This window comes from Hippopotamus amphibius, chromosome 1 (genome assembly GCF_030028045.1).
Source record: "Hippopotamus amphibius kiboko isolate mHipAmp2 chromosome 1, mHipAmp2.hap2, whole genome shotgun sequence".
Lineage (NCBI taxonomy): Eukaryota > Metazoa > Chordata > Mammalia > Artiodactyla > Hippopotamidae > Hippopotamus > Hippopotamus amphibius.
This window is the reverse complement of record NC_080186.1, coordinates 38,918,960-38,940,332: the sequence shown is the minus strand read 5'-3', so window position 1 is coordinate 38,940,332 and position 21,373 is coordinate 38,918,960. Positions and strand designations below refer to the sequence as shown.

Here is a 21,373-nt window from a genome sequence, read left to right as displayed (position 1 = left end):
CCTGCATTGGGAGTGTGGAGTCTTAACCACTGCACCACAAGAGAAGTCCCTTGCTAAATAATTCTAATGCTTTTTTTTCCCTACCCTACACTCCTGTCAAAGAAGAGAGACACAGCAAGATGGGCCTAGAGGAAACTTGGGAAGGAGACCTAAGAAGAAACTTGGCCAGGAACCTGTGGGTCTGGAAGGGGTTGGAAATATTAAGCAGAGAGGAATCTGGAGAAATGTCCCTGTGGCTGCTTGTGAGAATACAGTAGTCATCAGATCTTGGGCAAACCATTGTTTTCAGTAATTATTCCACCTCACCAAGTCTGCCAGAATCCTCAGCGGGGTGAGTGGTGCACTGTTCAGCATGACACTAAATCACTAGTCCCCCTACCTTTCTGCCCATAGACCAAGGGTGAGTCGCTATTTCCCCTGATATGTACCATAGTCGATGTGCAGCTATTGGAGTTACACATCTAGTTCCTGGTTACAGCAGACACTGTTGCCTGTGCAGCAGTCCTCCCTCTCTTCTGCCTGTGGGCAGAGTCCCAGATTTGCTCATCGCCACCCTCCATCCATGTAACTCAAGAGCAAATTTAGCTCAGTCAAAGCTAATCACTACAATTCTATTCCCTTCACCAGTGACTGGTTCAGGAGGGAGCATATTCCCAATCCTGTGCTGTGAACCAGGAGGGAATGTCTGCTCTGTGTCTCATAAAAGTTCTGCTTACAAATAAAAAGGGATGCCTGGAAATAGACAATGCTTTCTTTGTCACTGAATGCCTGTGAGACCTGGAACTTGCATGAGATGGGCAGAGTGAGAAGACGGAAGGGACCAGGGCTAATACTACTGAGCTGATGAATTAGCCAAGCCTGGAGGGAACTTTCCTTGGGATATTTTATTGTGGGAAATATATTTTCCTTATTATGAGAAACAGTTGAATGGAGATTTTATGTTATTTGGCACTGAAGGCACATATTATTAGTTTGGGTGAAGGTCAACAACTGTAACAGAGACCCAAAATACAGAGCTTCAATAGACATGATTATTTCTCTTTCATATAATCATCTGGACAATCCAGGCTGGTGGGGCAGGTCTGCTTCATGAAGTCATTCAAGAACCCAGCTTTCTTCCATCTTTATCTACCATTCCCTAAAAACGTTGTTCTCATCTGCAGGTCGAGGCTGCGTGCTGCCATGTCTGCTTTCTAGTCCTTGGAAAGGAGAGAGGAAATCCAGGGAGAGCAGCTTGTTTTATTTTATTTTATTTTTTTATTTAAAAAATTTTTGTATTTTTAAAAAATTTATTTATTTTTTATTTATTGGCTGCATTGGGTCTTCATTGCTGCTCGTGGGCTTTCTGTAGTTGAGGAGAGCGGGGGCTACTCTTCATTGTGGTGCATGGGCTTCTCATTGTGATGGCTGCTCTTGTTGCGGAGCACAGGTTCTAGGCACTCGGGCTTCAGTAGTTGAGGCATGTGGGCTCAATAGTTGTGGCATGTGGGCCCTAGAGCGCAGGCTCAGTAGTTGTGGCACACGGAGTAGTTGCTCTACGACATGTGGGACCTTCCTGGCCCAGGGCTTGAACCTGTGTCCCCTGCATTGGCAGGTGGATTCTTAACCACTGCACCACCAGGGAAGCCTGAGCAGCTTGTTTTAAATTGGCACAAGCCAAGAGTTGCAGACATCAATTTTGCTCACATCCCACTGGCCCAAACTAAGCCACACAGCCACAGTTAATAGCAAGAGCATCTGGGATATAGAGTCTTATTTGGGGATAGAGTTCAGGGTTCTTATTTTAGTTTTCTTGTCTCTGCTCCATCATTGGGTATTGGGTAAGGAGTGAACAGAACTGGTCTGTTAGTTCACAGACCCTGGAACACAGGGCACCAAACCAAGGCCTGAAGAGAAATGTGCATCACTCAGAGATTTTGGATATCTAGTGAGGTGGTACTTTTGTTGTTATCCTGAGGAGGGGGCGAATATGTTCTATATTCAGGAAAAAAACAAACCCAGATATTTGGTGGCCGAAGGAATAGTCCAGTGCAGAGAGTGGCAGTATTTGTGACTCTTCCTCCAGAATGTAGAGTCGTTGCTGTCCAGCCAGGGGCTCCATTCCCACCTCTCACCCTCACGACTTGTTCTCAGCAACGCAGTGTGTTCAGAAGTGACGTGTATCACGTCTGAGGCAAGGAAATTAGGAAGCAGGAGTGCCTTCTCCACACTCTGTTCCTCTGTCTGCTGGATGGTTACAGAGAACTCCAAAACCCTAGGGGAGAGCAGAGCCACAGAGGAAGGATCTTGGGTCCTGAAATCTCACATGGAAGCCTGCCAGCCCTCCAACAATGCCTGTGTTGAACTGCTATGTGGATGGGAAATAAACTTCTTGTACTGTGTTGTGGTAAGCCACTGGAATTTGGAGTTTTGTTGGTTACTACAGCTGGCATAAACTTAATGGATTGATTTGTTCATTCATTTTTTAATTGTTTGCATCTCCTCTAGACTGTAAGTTTCAAGAGGTCAGTCTTTGTCTGTCTATTCATTGCTATGTCCCCAGTGCCTAGAACAGTGCCTGGCACACAGCGGGTATTCAGTAAATATTTGTGAGTGAAGAATAAGTGCAGACTGAGTGGTCTCCCCTGCAAGAGTCATGAACTGTGTCGAGCCACACACCCTCTTACCAAACCCTGGTGGAGACTGAGGTCACGTGTCTGTGAGTCAGAGCTGCAACATCTGTTTCTCAGAACATAAATAACTCTTCTTTGGCTAGGCAGTCATATAATGGCTGGGGATAAATGTTAGCTTGTGGTCATGGTTAATTTGTTGATTCCTACATCCATGAATTCATTCATTCATTAAACAAATTCATGTTGAGCTCCTACCATATGCCTTTGCTAAGGCATGGGTATACAGAGATATGAGGTTCAACCTGTGGCTACAGTTAAAACTGATCTAAAGTTAGATTTGTTAGGCAGCTATAGCTCTGTATTCCACAAAGAAATGTCACTAGTTTCAAGTGAGAAAGACAGAGAAACAGGAGTGGTTCAATACAGCCTAGGAGGTGCACACAGAGCAGGAGGAGGCCTTAGGGCACCACCTGGTGGCTGGTGCAGTCATTCTCAGAACAGTGGGTTAGCGTGGGGGAAAGAAGTAAGGAAAAATCAGTGTCCTTATTAGACATTTTAGGGAAGATTGCCAGGGAAGCTGTAGTGCTCTATTCAGGGGAAGGTATTCACATGTTTCTATTTGAATTTTTAAAAAGTCTTTATCGAATTTGTTACAATATTGCTTCTGTTTTATGATTTGGTTTTTTGGCCTGGAAGCATGTGGGATCTTAGCTCCCTGACCAGGGATCAGACCACACCCCCTGCATTGGAAAGTAAAGTCTTAACCACTGGACAGCTGGGGAAGTCCCCAATTCCATTTGAATTTGTGGGGCGGAGGCCCTCATTGTCACAAGCCCTCTCAAGATTGGAGAGAGAGATGGGGACAATTTTCTTCAGCTTTTGCAGCTCTTCTCAGGGAGACTCTGGTTCCTAGAGTGTTAAATCTTCAAGATACATTCTGATTCATCAAATGTCTCTGGTGTCCCTATTTGAAGCAGCCTTGAGTGCCAGGAAAAGTAGGCTTATAACATCTTGGATTATTTTGTTCATTTCCAAGTAGTGTGCGGTAAGGGGGGATGTTGTTAAACTGGTTTGAGTTCAGAAGAGGCAAACCAGGAAAGTGCTGAATAAGAGGATGATGACATCTGAGGAAAAGCTCAGGACAGAGGTCAGAATGCCCATTCAAGGGGGATCCGATGCGGCTGCTTGAAGCACTAGCCAGCCACTGGGCCAGAAACTAGGTGTTGAATGGTCAAGTGTGTTACTGGCCAGGGTTCTTGTCCTCCTTAATCAGCAGAAATTGATTAGACCCCAGACGAGAAATTCAGGACAGGTTTTACTGGGGCCCCTGCTGCCGCCGGGGGGAGTGGGAACAACCAACAGGTTCCCTTGCGGGCTTGCTCCCCAAAGGGGTCAAGCTTGTTCCTTATATGGGGTGAAGGTAGGGGCGTGGCTTAGGTGGTTTGCCCACCCCCAGGTGGTATTGCATGTAGGGGGCATGCACAGTATCCTGCTTTTGCTCGTGACCCCCAGCTTTTGCTCGTGACCCCCTGCTTTTGCTCGTGACCCCCTGCTTTTGCTACAGGCTCTTCAAAAGTGGAAGTGGGTTTTTGGTCTCTTTGTATCTTGTCCAGCATTTGCCCCAACTGGGCATGCACGCAGTTATTTTTAGTCTCATACAGTTTGTTTGTATTTTGTTGCTCAAAGAGAGGCGTGTCCAGATGCAAGCATTGCAGCACTGCAGCAAAGGGTCCCAGGTCCCAGCCTGTCTCAGCTGGGCCCCTCTGAAGATGTCGTGAGGAAGCTACCATGCAACAGCAGGGAGGCTCCTTCCCCAACAGGTGCCAGGTGTGAACTTCTTCCCTCTGAGCCTTTGGAGATGAGCTCTTTCTCCTGACTCAGCTGCTATGGGAGCCTCAGATGACAGGCAGGGTGTGGGGCATGAGGGACCCCAGAGTGAGAGGCTGCAGGGGCCCTGGGGCACGCTCGCGCTGCTGGAGTCCTGGCTCCACAGAGCAGGGGCCATCTCCCGTCCTTGTCTCCTCTATCTTCCCTCCCCTTCTCTCTCTCTTCCATTCCATTCAGCTCCTTTCAAGGGAAGACACACACACTCCATATGACATTGTGAATGTATCCAAGGAGTGGGAAAGAGGGGAAGCCATGTGAGTGAAAAACAGGTAGACCCATAACACACGGGAGAGATCGGGGGCCCAGGGCGCTGGCAGTGACACGGGACTTAGTAGGTACAGTAATGGCTGCCCACTGTGTCCTTGTCCTAGTCCCTGGAAGAGGGGAATAAGCCTGTTTTCTCTGAGTGGGCCTGTGTCAATTCAAAGGTCCTTATGAAAGAGAAGGTGATGTGAGGACAGAGCAGGGGAACATTTGAAGATGCTGCTGGATTTGAATATGGACGAGGGCCCAGGAGCCGAGGAGTGCAAGGATGGCAGCTCTAGATGGAGGAAAAGGCAAAGAGAGGGATCCTCTCCTAGATCTCTGGATAGGGGGCCCTGTCAACATCATGGTCATGCTCAGGGAAACCCATTGCAGACCTCTGACTCCAGAGCCGTCAGAGAACAACTTTGTGTTGTTCTAAGTCCCAGAGGCTGTGGTCAAATATTTTAGCAGCAAAAGGAAGTGAATACAAGAAGAGACAGGCAAGCAGAAGGCGAGAAAGAGAGGGAGAGTGTAGACAGACTGGAGGAGGCAGGCGGTCAGGACGTAGGTGGACGGTCAGAGATACAGGGGGGTCAGAGACAGACGGAGAGATAACAGAGAGGGAGCCTGGAGAAAGGAGAGAGGAGAAGGGAGAGAGTCTGATGGCAGGAGGCAGGAGATGAAGTAGACTGGCAGGTGGGCAGAGAGAAGCAGGAAGTGGGCAAAGAGGCAAGGCCAAGAGAGAGTGACAGGGAGACAGGATGGCAGGCAGGGGCCTTCAGAGCTCGTCCTTGTCCCCACAAGGATTACAGGAGCTTCCTCAGCTGCAAGTGGATCCCATTTTTGGACATCAGCACAATTCTTGGGCTGGGAACAGGGACCCTGGAGGGATCTGGTGTCAGCTCAAAGTGAAGCAAGTTCAGGGCCATGACCACCTTCATCTCATTCATGGCAAACTGCTTCCTGATGCAGTTCCTGGGTCCGGGAGGGAAAAGGAAGTGAGCAGAGGCTTGTAATCCCTGCCAGGCACAGGGCATCCAGGGGTCTTCTCCATGGGCCCAGCCCCCATCCCTTCCTTACAGGGACACTGAACGTGCTGCCCAGCCCTTGGTCTAGCACATGCTCAAGGTTCTATCCATTGACTACCAAGACTCACCCCCTTTGTGGGCAGCACCTCCTCCTCCCTGGACCCCCAAGGCACCATGAGTGTTAACTCAAGACACATCATGGTCGAGTGACCAGAACAGTGCCAGAAACATGGAATGTTCAATAATCTGCTTAATGAATGAATGAGTGAAAGAGTTGATGAATGTATGATGTCTGTCTTATAAGGCAAACATACTGACCACTACACATAGAAATGTCGCATGTCTGTCTTGAATACAGGTAGCTGTTTCTTGACTGTGAACCCTTGGAGGCAGGGAGAGTGTCTTTGGTCTCTCAGTTCCCATGTCCTAATACATGACTTGGCACAGAGAGATAGGCCTAATAAATAGCTTCATGTTTGAACAAAGTTAATTGAATCAAAAAAAAAAAAAGGATTGGAATAAAGTTAATTATTATTTCTGAGCTAGGATTTGAGTTGCCAGGTACCGCTTGTCCTCTAGAGGCAGCCACATGATGTGCAGCCAGTGTCTACAAGGAAGAATAGGACCCTGGCAGAAACCAAATCCTAGAGCTAATCCTGGAAGCATGTTTGCTTCAAGCCTGTTCTGTGAAGGTTGCTTCACCAACTGCAAAGTTCCCAGAATTATAGATTCAGCAAAAACTTGTTTTACGAAGTAGTTACCAAGTAATGAAAGTTACTATTTTAGGGGAGGCTCTGTAGCCTTTGAGATTGTCACAGCAGTCATTTTGGAGTCTATCAGCCAGCTTAACAGCTATTTCCAGTGTGGTTTATATTTTACATGCCATGAACTTCTTAAATGCATGTGGTCAAAAACAAAATGGTGAGTTTTCTCTCAAAAGCACTTGATTGCCTTCCATTTTATGCTTTTTTTTTTTTTTTGCCAACGTTAGACTGTGTAGATTCTGGGATTATGGTATATAATCGCTGCTATATATAAAGAATTTTGCCAACTAGGAAAGCTGTTATACTTATGTGAATATGCAGTCACAACTGTTGGGTTCGACTACAGAAACAGAGAAGATGCACATGGCTGTGTAACTTTCTTCAAACGGCAACTGTAAGTGATCACACATGTGGCTTGAACAGTCAGGACAAGGAAGGCAGTTGGAAAACCAAACCCATGAAAACACCACTGATACAGTGGAAGGCTGGTTGGTGAATTAAGTAGAAGCGGCAGTGGGCTGGTTAGGAATGTGCATAGAGAGAAAACCACCTTTGAAGATGACTGATAGTTGGGAAAAGCAAACATCTGAAACATAACTTTCATGGAAAAATCTAATCCTAAAAAGTCTGATTCCTAAACTGAGGAAAATCCCCGAATGCTTTGGAACGGCCACTGACATGGAAATATGGCTGGCCACATTTGTGGGAGTCAGGAGATCAAGGTCACTGTGCCGTGTCCCAAAGACCTTCTTGTACATGGAGAGCCACGCCTCCTTGTACACACCAACATACAAGGACATAACTGCATACACCAGATATGAATGTAGACAGTCACATACATTAGGAAGTACCCAGTAACACCCGGCTGCCCCAAGTACAGAAAGTGGTACCTGGATCCTCCTGAGAAGGGCAGGAAAGCATGACTGTGTTGAGAAGAGCCCGGGGCAAAGCAGGATGCATCAAACTCCTGCAGAGAGAGCACTGGGGCCAGGATGGGGGGGTCACACTCCTCGCACCAATCCACCAGGGAACAAGAATCCCAGAGAAGGGAGCAGGAGGAGGTGTTGGTCTGGAGAGAGCATTCCATTCCCCAGACCCACTGCCATCATACCTTCTGGTTGTTGTGAAGCCCATAAAGGGAGAGGAAGAGTGTGGTTCCTGTGGGGCAGGGGGGAGAGAGAGAAGCCTGATGGTACCCAGAGCAGCAGGGGGCATGTGCAGCACAAAAGGCCTGGGAGCCACCATGAGAGCCAGCCTCCATCACCCTGAATGCAACGATGCTCTTGCAAGACACTGTGGGTGTGGGCTGTGGGTGATAAAGGACATGAGCACAGATTAGGAGTAGGGAACCATGTCCCAGGATTGAGAAGTAAAAGAATTAGAGGTTTACTATTAGAAGTGAATCAAGCATTGGGAGATTGGGATACCAAATTTTACACTCTAAATATATGCAGTTTATTGTATGTTAACTGTATCTCAATAAAAGTTCTTAAAAAAAAAGTGAATCTAGTGACAACTCACATTTATCAAGTGTCATCATGAGCCCTTGGGGGAGGTGCATTAACTCATGCAATCCTCAGAGCAGCCCTCAAGGAAGGCACTCACATCCCCATGCGCAGGTGGGGCACCTGAGCCTCTGAGAGGTTAAGGGACGGGTCTACGATCCCACAGTTAGGAGGTGGCAGGGCTGGGATTCAGACTCACTGGGAGGTGAGCCAATGGGTGGCCTCCAACCACAGCAGGGCTCTCAGACCTGGTCATCAGCTGCTCTCTGCATCCACCTGAGGGCCCCTCGGAGACTGGACCACCTGACCCAGGACAGTGGACTCCCTGAGCTCCCTTGTTTACTGAGATCCCCTAAGGAAAGAACCACATCTCTACGTACTACTGTCTGCTTTTCTCTAAAGCCTTCACATCTCAAGGAATTAGAATTTTAGGGCTCATTTAGAAGACCACACTTGGGGGCCAGCATTTCTTTATTGAATTTTTGTTGGGTTCAAGTTGTGTGTCAAGCATTTTAAAGCTCATCTAAACTAGACAGTAAATATCAATTATCCTGAGGGTGAAATAATACAGCATCCTGGAAGTAGACAAGCCCATGTGTATTTCAGATCTTCCATGTGGTTTTGCAGAGTGCTTAGGTGAGTGGGTGTGGTGAAGTTCATACCTGAACATAAGAGGTGTCGACTAGGGAAGGTAATGGGCTTGCTGAGGTCACGGAAAATGAATAGTACTGGTGGAGAAAGTTGCAGTGTGTCCTTGATGCCCATGGTGGCATAGGACATGTAGACCGGGTGGTTCCTGAAAGGAAGCCCATCTGAGGGAGGGCAGGGGTGGTCCACTCGCTGAGGGCCAGGGTTTCCCCATCTCTTGGGCACTCGTCAGGTAAAGGAGGCACTATCCCCCAGGAAGCTGTGGATCTCTTCTCAGCTGATGCTCAGGGTGGGAGGCCAGAGCACAGAGGATCCAGGAGATGCCACAGGCTGTGCTGTCGTGACCAGCAAACATGAATGTGTCCACTTCGGCATGGAGGTCCATGTCAGACAAGCTGCTCCCATTCTCCATCTGCGAAGGCAGGGCGAGAGTACAGGTCTGGCTTTTCTTCTGTGCTTCTGGCCAAAGCCTCAGGCCTCTCCTGCCCACACTCACTCTGGCAAAGAGGAGGATGTCCAGGAAATCCAAGTGCCTCTTGTTCCTCACCTTATCCACCTCTCGCTCCTTCTGCAGGTGAGCCTTCCTCAGCTGGATCACTCTGTCTGTCCCAGAACATGGTTCCCACCAGAGCTGAGGCCTCTGGGGGCCCAGTTCCAGCTCCCACTGTAGCCCATCTGCCCCTCAGGTCCAATCTGCATGCCAGGTGGAGGAGGATGAGGGTGGGAGTGGGTGTGCATGGCGGGGCTGAGAGCTCCAGCATCATCTGAGGCAGGTCGGGCATCCCCTCAATAGCGCAGCCCGGGGAGGCTCTGCCTGAATGCTGCTGGGAGGGGGCCTCATTCACTCATCACCAACGTGGTGACACATGTACCTCCCTGCACATCACCTGATCCCCACAACATCTCGGTTCCCAGCCCCTGCCCCAGGGAAGCACCCAGCGTGTGTGTGTGTGCCAGCTCCTGTAGAGGAAGCAGGAGTCTGGGCTCTGCCTGAGGGGTCCAGGCCAGGCCCTTTCACGTGTGCCTGGTGATGGGGGGGAGGGGGGAGCAGCCCCGAAGGAAGAGCAGAACCTGTGTGTTGATGGGCAAGCTGGCAGGCCCGGTGGTGCCAGCGGCCTTTAGGAGTCAGTCTGTAGATGATGTCATTCTGGTGGAAAATATTCTTCACTAGGGAAAAAAACATATTGCCAAGGTCCCTGATGGCCTGGATTGTGGGACTGGGAGTTCCTGAAGGGAAAGGATGCAGAAGAGACTGGCGTGGAGGGAGCCTCTGGGCTGGAGACAGAGTGGGTCTCTGGGTGGGGATTCCTCAGTGAGAGGGGACAGTCAGCACTGAGGCTTTGTCATTTCTGCCTTACAGCCCTGGAGACCCTCTTTACCAGTGGCCTGAGCAGCCAGGCTTGTCCCTGTGCAGGAATCAGGGACCTGTGACTGAGTCAAGGTTGGTCTTGGTGGAATGTGACTGCGGTCCATGGCTCTCTGCACAATGTTGCCTTTTGTGCTGATAAGCATCCTCGCTGCCCTACCTGCCTCTCAGGTGAGTCCTCCCAGCTGGTGAGATCAGGACCCTGCTGTTGAAGGGTTGTCACTGACCTGTCCTCAGCTCCTTTCAAGGGAAGACACACACACTCCATGTGACATTGTGAGTGTATCCAGGGAGTGGGAAAGAGGGGAAGCCACGTGAGTGACAAACAGGTAGACCCAAAACACATGGGAGAGATCAGGGCCCAGGGCATTGGCAGTGACACGGGACTTAGCAGGTAGAGTCATGACTGCCCAAGGTGTCCTTGTCCTAGTCCCTGCAAGAGGGGAACAAGCCTGTTTTATCTGAGTGAGCCTGTGTCCTCACAAAGGTCTTTATGGAAGAGAAGGCGATGTGAAGACCAAAGCAGGGGAAACGCTTTGAAGATGCTGCTGGTTTTGACATGAAGGAGGGCCCAGGAGCTAAGGATGGCAGCTCTAGCTGTGGGGAAAGGCAAGGAGAGGGATCCTCTCCTAGATCCCTGGATGGGTGACCCTGTCAACATCATGGTCCTGCTCAGGGAAATTCATTTCAGACTTCTACTCCAAAGCCAACAGAGAATCACTTGGTGTCGTTCTAAGTCACTATGGTTTTGGTCAAATATTTTGGCAGTGAAAGGAAGTGACTCCAGGGAGAGACAGGCAGGCAGAAGGGGAGAAAGACAGGGAGAGAGTAGACAGACTGGAGGAGGGCAGGTGATCAGGGTTTAGGTGGACAGTCAGAGATACGGGGGCAGGGGGTGGTCAGAGACAGATGGAGAGATAACAGAGAGGCAGCCTGGAGAAAGGTGAGAGGAGAAGGGAGAGAGTGTGATATCAGTGCAGGAGGCAGGAGATGAGGTAGGCTGACAGGTGGGCAGAGAGAAGCAAGAAGTGTGCAAAGAGGCAAGGATAGGACAGAGTGACAGGGAGACAGAATGGCAGGAAGGGGCCTTCAGAGCTTGTCCTTGTCCCCACAAGGATTACAGGAGCTTCCTGAGCTGCAAGTGGATCCCCTTTTTGGACTTCAACACAAGTCTTGGAATGGGAACAGTGGCCCTGGAGGGATCGGGTGCCAGCTCAAAGGGAAGCAAGGTCAGGGCCACGGCCACTGTCATCTCACCCATGGCAAGCTGCTTCCCGATGCAATTCCTGAATCAGGGAGGGAAAAGAAAGTGAGCAGAGGCTTGTAATCCCTGCCGGGCACAGGGCATCCAGGGCTCTCCTCCACGGGCCCAGCCCCCATCCCTTCCTTACAGGTCACACTGAACGTACTGCCCAAGCCTTGGTCCACACCTCTCCCTCTGACCTTTATAAAGCGCACCTCTCTCCAGGACTAGCTCCTAACTCCTACCTCTACTCTAAGTAGCAGGAAATCCTGCTGGGCAGGGTCAGTGCTCTAGGCAACAGAATCAAGTCAAATGAGGCAGTAAATGTGAATTAGTACTTTGTTCACTCAGCCACAGGCAGTTTCTGCCTTCAGGCCAGGTCAGGGTCCTGTGTGGGGTGGGGTGGGCCACACCCTTGGGCCCTCACCATCTGTGGCAGAGAAACAGGGGCCCTAATCCCCAGACAGACAGGACAGAGTGGTGTAAGGAAGTCAGAATGGCAACAGGGCGGCTTCCTGCAGGGGCCACGGGTTAGCCACCCTCAACCTCTTGGACCACTTGCCACCCAATTAATGGTCTGACCTCCTGCCTCCCCTCAACCCCTCAGTCAACCTGCCTCTGGAACCTTCCCTTTCTACGCCAGAAATGACCCTCCTCCCATCTGTTGGGCTCCTCACGGGCCTTTTCAGTCTCCCTGTCTCCCTCCCTTAACAGAAGCCACGACAGCTCCAGGCCTGCTGTGTCCGCCATCACAGGAAGGACACGTCCCAGGGCCTCAGCCGGCATCACTGCCCTCTCTGGGTAGTTCCTCACTTACCTCACACCCGTCCAGCTCCTCCTCCTCACTCAGCTCCTGTTGAGGACCCCGCCCCCCACCTCTGCCGGCCACATGCTCAAGCCACTATCCATTGACCACCAGTCCTCTCCGCCTCTGCCGGCTGCACCTCTTCCTCCCTGGACCCCCAAGGCACCATTAGTGTTAACTCAAGACACATCACCGTCCAGGGCCCAGGACAGTGCCAGAAACATGGGACATTCAACTATCTGCTCAACGAACGAATGAGTCAGTGAAAGAGAAAATGAGTGTACGATGTCTGTCTTGTAAGGCAAATGTACTGACCACTACACATGGAAACGTCACATGTCTTCCTCTTGACTGCGAACTCTTGGAGGCAGGGAGAGTGTCTTTGGTCTCTGTGCTCCCATGTCCTAATACAGGACTTGGCACACAGAGACAGGCCTCATAAATAGCTTCATATTTGAACAAAGTTAACTGAATTGAAAGATAAAAGGATTGGAATAAAGTTAATTATTATTTCTGAGCTAGGATTTGAGTTGCCAGGTACCCCGTGTCCTCTAGAGGCAGCCACATGATGTGCAGCCAATGTCTACAAGGAAGAACAGGACCCTGGCAGAAACCAAATCCTAGAGCTAATCCTGGAAGCATGTTTGCTTCAAGCCTGTTCTGTGAAGGTTGCTTCACCAACTGCAAGGTTCCCAGAATTATAGATTCAGCAAAAACTTGTTTCACGAAGTAGTTACCAAGTAATGGAAGTTACTATTTTAGGGGAGGCTCTATAGCCTTTGAGATTGTCACAGCAGTCATTTTGGAGTCTATCACCCAGCTTAACAGCTATTTCCAGTGTGGTTTATATTTTACATGCCATGAACTTCTTAAATGCATGTGGTCAAACACAAAATGGTGAGTTTTCTCGCAAAAGCACCTGATTACCTTCCATTTTATGCTCTTTTTTGCCAATGTTACGTGCTATAGATTCTGGGATTATGTTATATAATCCTCACTATACGTAAAGACTTTTGGCAGTTAGAAAAGATATCATGTTTCTGTGAATACACAGTCACAGCTGTTGGCTTTGACTAGAGAAGCCGAGAAACATATGGTTGTGTAACTTTCTTCAAACGGCCACTGTAGCTGATCACACACGTGGCTTGAACCGTCAGGACAAGGAAGGCAGCTGGTAATCTAAACTCATGAAAATACCACAATGCAGTGAAAGGCTGGTTGGTGAATTGAGTAGAAGAGGCAGTGGGCTGGTTAGGAATGTGCATAGAGAGAAAACCACCTTTTTAGATGACCGATAGTTGAGAAAAATAAACATCTGAAACATAACTTTCATGAAAATTCTAATCCTGAAAAGTCAGATTCTTAAACTGAGGAAAATCCCCAAATGCTTTGGAATGGCCACTGATATGGAACTGTGGCTGGCCACATTTGTGGGAGTCAGGAGATCAAGGTCTCTGTGCCGTGCCCTGAAGACCTTCTTACACATGGAGACCCATGCCTTCTTCTCAACACACCACCATGCAAGGACATAACTGCATACACCGCAAACGAATGTAGACAGTCACATATATCAGGTAGCACCCTGTGACACCCAGCTGTCCCAAATACAAAAAGTCACCTCTGGATCCTCCTGAGATGGGCAGGAAAGAATGGTTGTGTCGAGAAGAACCCGGGGCAAAGCGGGATGCCTCAAACTCCTGCAGAGAGAGCACTGGGGCCAGGACAGGTGGGGTCACACTCCTCGCACCAATCCACCAGGGGACAAGAATCCCAGAGGGGGGAGCAGGAGGAGGTGTTGGTGTGGAGAAGAGCATCCCATCCCCTCCTCCCACAGCCATCATACCTCTGGGTTTGGCCACACGTTCGGGTTGCGGTGAAGCCCATAAAGGGAGAGGGAGACTGTGATTCCTGTGGGGGATGGAGGAGAGAGAGAAGCCTGATGGGACCCAGAGCAGCAGGGGGCATGTGCAGCACAAAAGGCCTGGGAGCCACCATGAGAGCCAGCCTCCATCACTCTGAATGCAACGATGCTCTTGCACGACAGATGAGCTGGGCGTGACAAAGCACATGAGCACCGGTTAGGAGTAGGGAACCATGGCCCAGGATTGAAAAGTAAAAGGAATTGGAGGCTTACATTTGAGAGCACCTCACATGACAAGTCACATTTATCAAGTGTCATCATGAGCCCTTGGGGGAGGTGCATTAACTCATTCAATCCTCAGAGCAGCCCTCAAGGAAGGCACTCACATCCCCTTGTGCAGATGGGGCACCCGAGCCTCCGAGACGTTAAAGGGCATGACCATGATCCCACAGTTAGGAGGTGGCCGGGCTGGGATTCACACCCACCGGGAGGTGAGCCCGTGGGTGGCCTCCAACCACAGCAGGGCTCTCAGGCCTGGGCATCAGCTGCTCTCTGGCATCTGCCTGAGGGTTCCTCAGAGGCTGGACCATCTGACCCAGGACAGTGGATTCCCTGAGCTCCCTCATTTAATGAGACACCACATGAGAAGAACTGCATCTCCCTCTGCTTCTGTCTGCTTTGCTCTAAAGCCTTCACATCTCAAGGAATTAGAATTGTAGGGCTCATTTATAAGACCACATTCAGCAGCCAGCATTTGTTTTTTGAGTTTTGGTTGAGTTCAAGTTCTGGGTCAAGCATTTTTTAAAACTCATCCAAATTATAGAGTAAATGTCAATTATACTGAGGCTGAAATAACACAGCATCACGGAAGTGGACAAGCACATGCGTATTCCTGATCTTCCATGTGGTTTTGCAGAATGCATAGGTTACTGGGTGTGGTGAAGTTCATACCTGAATGTAAGGAGAGTCCATTATGGAAGGTAATGGCCTTGCTGAGCTCTTGGAAAATGAGTGTTACTGGCAGCGAGAGTCGCAGTGCCTCCTTGATACATATGGTGGTGTAGGGATTCTGATCCAGGCGGTTCCTGAACCAAAGCCCATGCTAAGGCCAGGCAGGGCCAGACAACCAGGGGTTCTCCCCTAGCTGAGGGCCAGGGCTGTCCCATTTGTTCGATACTCCCCAGGTGATGGAGGCGTCCTCCCCAGGAGGCCCTGGATCTCTTCCCAGCATCTCTGCTGATGTTCAGGGTGGGAGGCCAGAGCACAGGGGATCCAGGAGATGCCACTGGCTGTGGTGTCATGACCTTCAAACATGAACATGTCCATTTTGACACGCAGGTCCATGTCTGACAAGCTCTTCCCTTTCTCCATCTGTGGAGTCCAGGTGAGGGTCCAGGGTTTGCCCGTCTTCTCTACTTCTGGACAAAACCGCAGGCCTCCCTTGCCCACACTCACTCTGGCAAAGAGCAGGATGTCCAGGAAATCCAAGTGCCTCTCGCTCCTCACCTTCTCCAGCTCTCCCTCCTCCTGCAGGTGAGCCTTCCTCAGCTGGATCACTCTCTCTGTCCCAGAACAGTGGTTCCCACCACAACCAGGGGCTGTGGGGACGCAGATGCAGCTCCCACTATAGCCCCATCTGCCCCTCAGGCCCAATCTGTGTGCCAGGTGGATGAGGATGAGGGTGGGAATGGGTGTGCATGGCGGGGCGGAGAGCTCCAGCATTGTCTGATCCAGGTTGGGCAAACCCTCAGTAGCACAGCCCAGGGAGCCTCTGCCTGAATGCTGCTGGGAGGGGGCCTCATTCACTCATCACCAATGTGGTGACACATGTAACTTCCTACACAACACATGGCCCCCTGACATCTGGGTCCCAATCACTGCCCCAGGGAAGCACCCAGTGTGGGTGTGTGTGCCAAGTCCTGTGGAGGAAGCAGGATTCTGGGCTCTGCCTCAGGAGTCAAGGCCAGGCCCTTTCACGTGTGCCTGATGAAGTTGGGGGGGAGTGTGGGGGAAGGCCAGAAGGAGGAGCAGAACCTGTATTTTGATGGGCAAGCTGGGAGGCCCGGTGGCTCCAGTGGCCTTGGGGGTCAGCCTGTAAATGACATCATTCTGGCAGAAGATAGTCCTCACTCGGAAAAATATCAGACTTGGGAGGTCCCTGATGGACTGGATGTAGGACTGGGAGTTCCTGAAGGGAGAGGGTTCAGAAGAGACTGGCGTGGAGGGAGCCTCTAACCTGGAGACGGAGTGGAGCACTGGGTGCAGATCCCTCAGTCAGTGGGGACAGGCAGCACCGAGGTTTTGTCATTTCTGCCTTATGGCCCTGGAGACCCTCAGTGCTTTACCAGTGGCCTACGCAGCCAGGCTTGTTCCTGTGTAGGAGTCAGGGACCTGTGACTGAGGCAAGGTTGGCCTTGGTGGAATGTGACTGTGGTCCATGGCTCTCTGCACAATGTTGCCTTTTGGGCTGATAAGCATCCTCACTGCCCTACCTGCCTCTCAGCTGAGTCCCCTGCAGCTGGTGAGATGAGGACCCTGCCACTGCAGGGTTGTCACTGACCTGTCTGTCTGGATGCTGCCCTGGTGACTGAAGGTGCACTTCATGATGGTGTCCAGGGTATCAAGGAGACGTGTCCAAAGATCTGCAGATGTGATGAAGTTGACGAGCTCCTCCCAGTTGTCCTGTGGTGGGAGGGGGACATTGACCCTGCTCTGCTCCCCCAGAAAGCCTGTGCTGTCAAGGCCAGACTCTCTCTCTAAATCTTTGGTGGAGATTTTCTCACTTTCTAAGAAGCTGTGTCATTTAAGACTGTCAAATAAGTGTGTAATGTGATGGCTATTTTCCCAGAAAGTTCCATTTTGTAATTAATCATCATCTCTTATAGATCGGATTAGGTTTGAATTTTAGAAATTATTTACTATGCTAATCAATTTTTACCAACCAGCAAACACTGCTTCTCAACTGCTAAAGGGGTGTGTGTTTTGTTGGGAGATGAGTTGCACATTTTGCACAGCGACGTTCACCTGTAGGGAGTAAACATCTCCAGTCCACAGAAGGGCTAAGGGGATGATATTGGGGATCCTAAGGAAGGGCCACCAGAGACTTTAGTTCCTTTTGCTCAACAAATGTTAGCTGAGCACAGTTGGGCGAGAAATCGGAATCCTGATGGGAGGCGATGCGTTGGCAGGACAAAGCTCTATGTGGATTGTAGACCTGGTTTCCAATTCTTCCCATCACTGGCTCAGTTCCATGTAGAAACCTGCATCCTGGGCAGAGCCCTCCTGAACGCCATCCTGGGATGCCTCACCTGCTACTGAAACTGACCCTGCTCAGCCCAGACAAGGGCAGCCTGTCCTGCCGTCCAGGGAGAATGACAATTATTCAGCCTACCCTGCTGAAGACTTGCAAGCAGGGGGAGAGTGAACCCTGTACCCACCATGGCCCTCCTTTCCCTTGGCAACGAGCAAAGTGTGGATTTTGACCAATTCATTTTATGTGGAGCCCTGCGTCATAGTCATGACCTGAGACTCTGCCTTTGGAAGCATCTTAGAGGGACTTTCCATCCAAGGAAGAGGGATTAATTTATAGCAATTTGAGAAGGAGGCTTCTTTCTAAGAGATGGAAAGTTAGTGTATTTGGACATGCATATTGTGAGTGTGTAAATGCATGTCTGTGTACATCTGTCAAGTACGTCTCAATGTGTCCAAGTATGTGTGTATGTATTGCAATGAGTGTGTCCAAATTCTTACCTGCATATGGCAGTAGTACATGTGTGTTGAGGTGTGTGAGTCACATAGGGTGTGTGATAATATGTCTATGAGTCTGCAAGAGGAAACAGGGCCTGGCTGTACAGGGCAGTCTGAGCACTTGACACTGTGTATGTGTACTTCTAATGTGTGATGTGCCTGTCTGTTTGCATGAGCACATTATTCTGGGGGCTGTGTCTGATGGATGGCTGAGGCACACACGTGTCTGAGAGTGGACTGTGAATTGAGCTTGGTGTGAGTGTATGCAGGGGAGAGAGAGATGTACTCACCAGCATCACTCAGACAGAGTCAGTCTTGAGACCCATGCAAGGCTTCCGGATGTCACAGTGGAAGGCTGGGGTAAGCAACCTAAATGCCCATCAACAGATGAATGCATAAAGAAAATGTGGCACATATATACAATGGAATATTAGCCATAAAAAGGAATGAAATGGAGCTATACGTAATGAGGTTGATAGACCTAGAATCTGTCATACAGTGAAGAAAGCCAGAAAGAGAAAAACAAATATCATATGCTAACTCATATATATGGAATCTAAAAAAATGGTACTGAAGAACCCAGTGACAGGGCAAGAATAAAGACGCAGATGCAGAGAACGGACTTGAGGACATCGGGTGGGGGGGTGGGGGGGGTGGTGGGGGCCAAGGGGAAGCCAGGACGAAGTGAGAGAACAGCATTGACATATATACATTACCGCATGTAAAATAGCCAGTGGGAAGCAGCTGCATAACCCAGGGAGATGAACTCAATGATGGATGATGACTTATGGGGCTGGCATAGGGAAGGTGGGAAGGAGCCATGGGAGGGAGGGGATGTGGAGATGTATGTATACATACAGCTGATTCACTTCGTTGTACAGCAAAAACTGGCACAACAGTGTAAAGCAATTATATTCCAATAAAGAGCTTAAAAAAAAAAGACAGTGTGGCCACAGAAGTTTTAATATAACCAGAGTGCAGATAATTTTTGACTCACCCTTGTAAATCAACTACACTCCAATAAACATATTTAAAAATGTATTATAAAAGACTAATGTATGTTTGAAATAAGTTCACAATCTGAAAACATGGAATAATTTATTTCCTTGGATAGTCAAAATTAATTATTTCTTGTTCAGAGAAAAGAAGACAAACAAGACATTTACCTCAAAAATTTTGTCCATAGTGATAGGTCATGAAATATCACCTCCTCCTTTGTAGTATATGAAGAACACTATGTTACTTGCAGGGCTTTTTTAAAGATTAAACGAGGCAATAAATATACGTTGTATAGACCCTATCTGGCACTTAATGAGAAGAGGTCACGTCAATAAGAGTTCTTGTTACCTCTTAGGCTAGAGACCTGAAAAAACACTTCAGAGCGTTATTGCTACTATTTTATTGCTACTACTTTTCATAATACTCATGCCACGGGCTGCCTTCCCTTTTCTGATGCTTGTCAGCTGGCAGTCCGTCTCCAACCACCTCCCACTTGCCTCCCATCCCCGACTCTCTTAGGCTGACGTGTGGGCTGCAAGGATGGCTGGGAGAGGCGGAACTGCCGCTGTCTTCTGGAATTTCACAGACCTCGGGGCATGTACCCAAGAGGGAAGATTTGCTCCAGCTGGGATGTGGGTTTCTGTCCACCTGATCTCCCCAGGACCACCTCCATGTACTCAGGGTCAAAGACCCACAGGGCTGACCTTGCTCCCCGCTAGTCAGTGAGGGCAGACACATGGGAATTTCTCTATGCTTTTCAGCAGCTGTTGCTGTTTCTGTTCCTTTGGAACTACAACGAGAGTAACAAACTAAAAAAACCTTATTTTAAGGTCAAGTGCTTTGGGTGGTGGTGAAAGTTTGAATAGGCATGGGGAGATAGTTCTGAAACTATCCCCAGAGATCAAAGATTAGAACTGATGAGCTGGGCTCTGATCCAGACTCTTGATATCTCTCCAGAATTGGCCTAAGATCAGATTCTGTCTGCTTGTGTGTTTCTCACTCAGAACTGCCATTTGAACTTTACACATAGTTGATGCTTGAGAGATGTTCAGGGATTAACTGCCTGGTATACAAGGCATTTTCATAGACTTCTGTAATGCTCAAGGCAAACCTGTATAAGGGAGGGATTATTACTTGATCCTGTCTCACTGAAGAATGGGGAGACCCATGTGAAAGGGTATGCCCAGGTGAGCTGCATTAAAACCCAAACCTGCTGATCCCAAGGCGTCCTTCCCCAGGGCTCCCAAGGCTCCCTGGGGGCCTCTATTATCACGTTTCAACTCAGAGTTCTCATTGCGGTCACCATGTTGGCAAACTCACCTTTCATAGCTGTCATCCCTGTGTTCTTAGAGGCAGCACAGAGCCTGGTCCACAGGGACTATTCCTCACTTTTAAAAGAAGGAGAAGCTGAGACGAAGCGAGAGAGTAGCACAGACATATATATACTACCAACTATAAAATAGATAGTGAGTGGGAAGTTGTTGTATAACAAAGGGAGTCCAACTCGAGGATGGAAGATGCCTTAGAGGACTGGGGTGGGGAGGGTGGGGGGGACTCGAAGCGGGGGAAGTCAAGGAAGGGAGGGAATACGGGGATATGTGTATAAAAACAGATGATTGAACTTGGTGTACCCCCCAAAAAATAATAAATAAATAAAAAAAAAGAAAAAGAATCAATAAGGTCATGAAGGAGAGAATGAGTACGTGCAGGCTTGTGAAGGAACACGTCTTGAGGAAGATTCTTGTTGCAAGGGACAGGTAGAAGCAGAGCGAACATAAGCAAGAGGAAAAGGACAAAAAGAAAGCTGGGGGCCCAGGGGCGTCTCACGGAGCCCAGGGCAGGGGGCAGCGGGGCTTGGAAGGGCAGCACCAGGGGCTGGAGGGCTGCCAGGGCAGCGCCTCCCGCTCTTCCTCTCTGTACGTCCACGCATTCGGCTCTCAGCAAATGGTTACGGAGGCTGTACCTCGTAGCAGACGCCCTTCTCGAAGCTGGTGACACAGCCGCAAATAAACAGACACAGTCCCCGTCCCTGTGCAGCTGGGTGCAGGCAGTGGAGGGGGGAACACCTACCCTTTCGGGGCTGGCACGTTACCACTCAGCCACCGTCGTGCCCGAGTGGCACTGCTGAATCCTTTCCTAAGAATCTGATTCTAACATCATGGCCAAGGCGTCCATCTGCCACAATCAGCTCTGGCTGGGGGGGTGAATAGAGCTTTTGAAAGCCCACCCTTTGCAGGGGAAGAGATCTCAGAGCAGATGTCACATAATTGTTCCACTACAGTGAATGTCAGATGCGTGAATGAGGAGATGGTAGATGAACTCAGTTTTTCCTTTATTTGGTAACTATGTGTTGAGTATTACTTTGGGTCGATTGCCAACCCAGGAACTCGAGATTTAGCAGGGAACCACAAAAGTCCCTGCTATTGTGGAGCTCCTGTGCCAGTGGCGGTGCAGGTGGGGCTGACAGTCCCGCCCTGAACTGAGAGGTCTCCTGCTTGAATTCATTCTGGGGGCTGCCCTGTGCTCCCGGGTCTTGTCCTCATTGGGACTGCCCTGCTCTGCTGATCCAGTGCAGGGACTGACTGGTGGGAGCCCCTTGCCACCCCAGCTATGTCACCTACTTTTCTTGGATTTCCTCTTATTGGCCCAGAGGACCTGGGGT

The 21,373-nt window shown here is 49.6% G+C and overlaps 1 pseudogene; it reads right to left on the bottom strand.

Moving 5' to 3' along the window:
* Positions 1-5,523: 5,523 nt before the first annotated feature.
* LOC130857821 (cytochrome P450 4A11-like) lies at positions 5,524-19,384 on the bottom strand (annotated as a pseudogene).
* Positions 19,385-21,373: the final 1,989 nt, after the last annotated feature.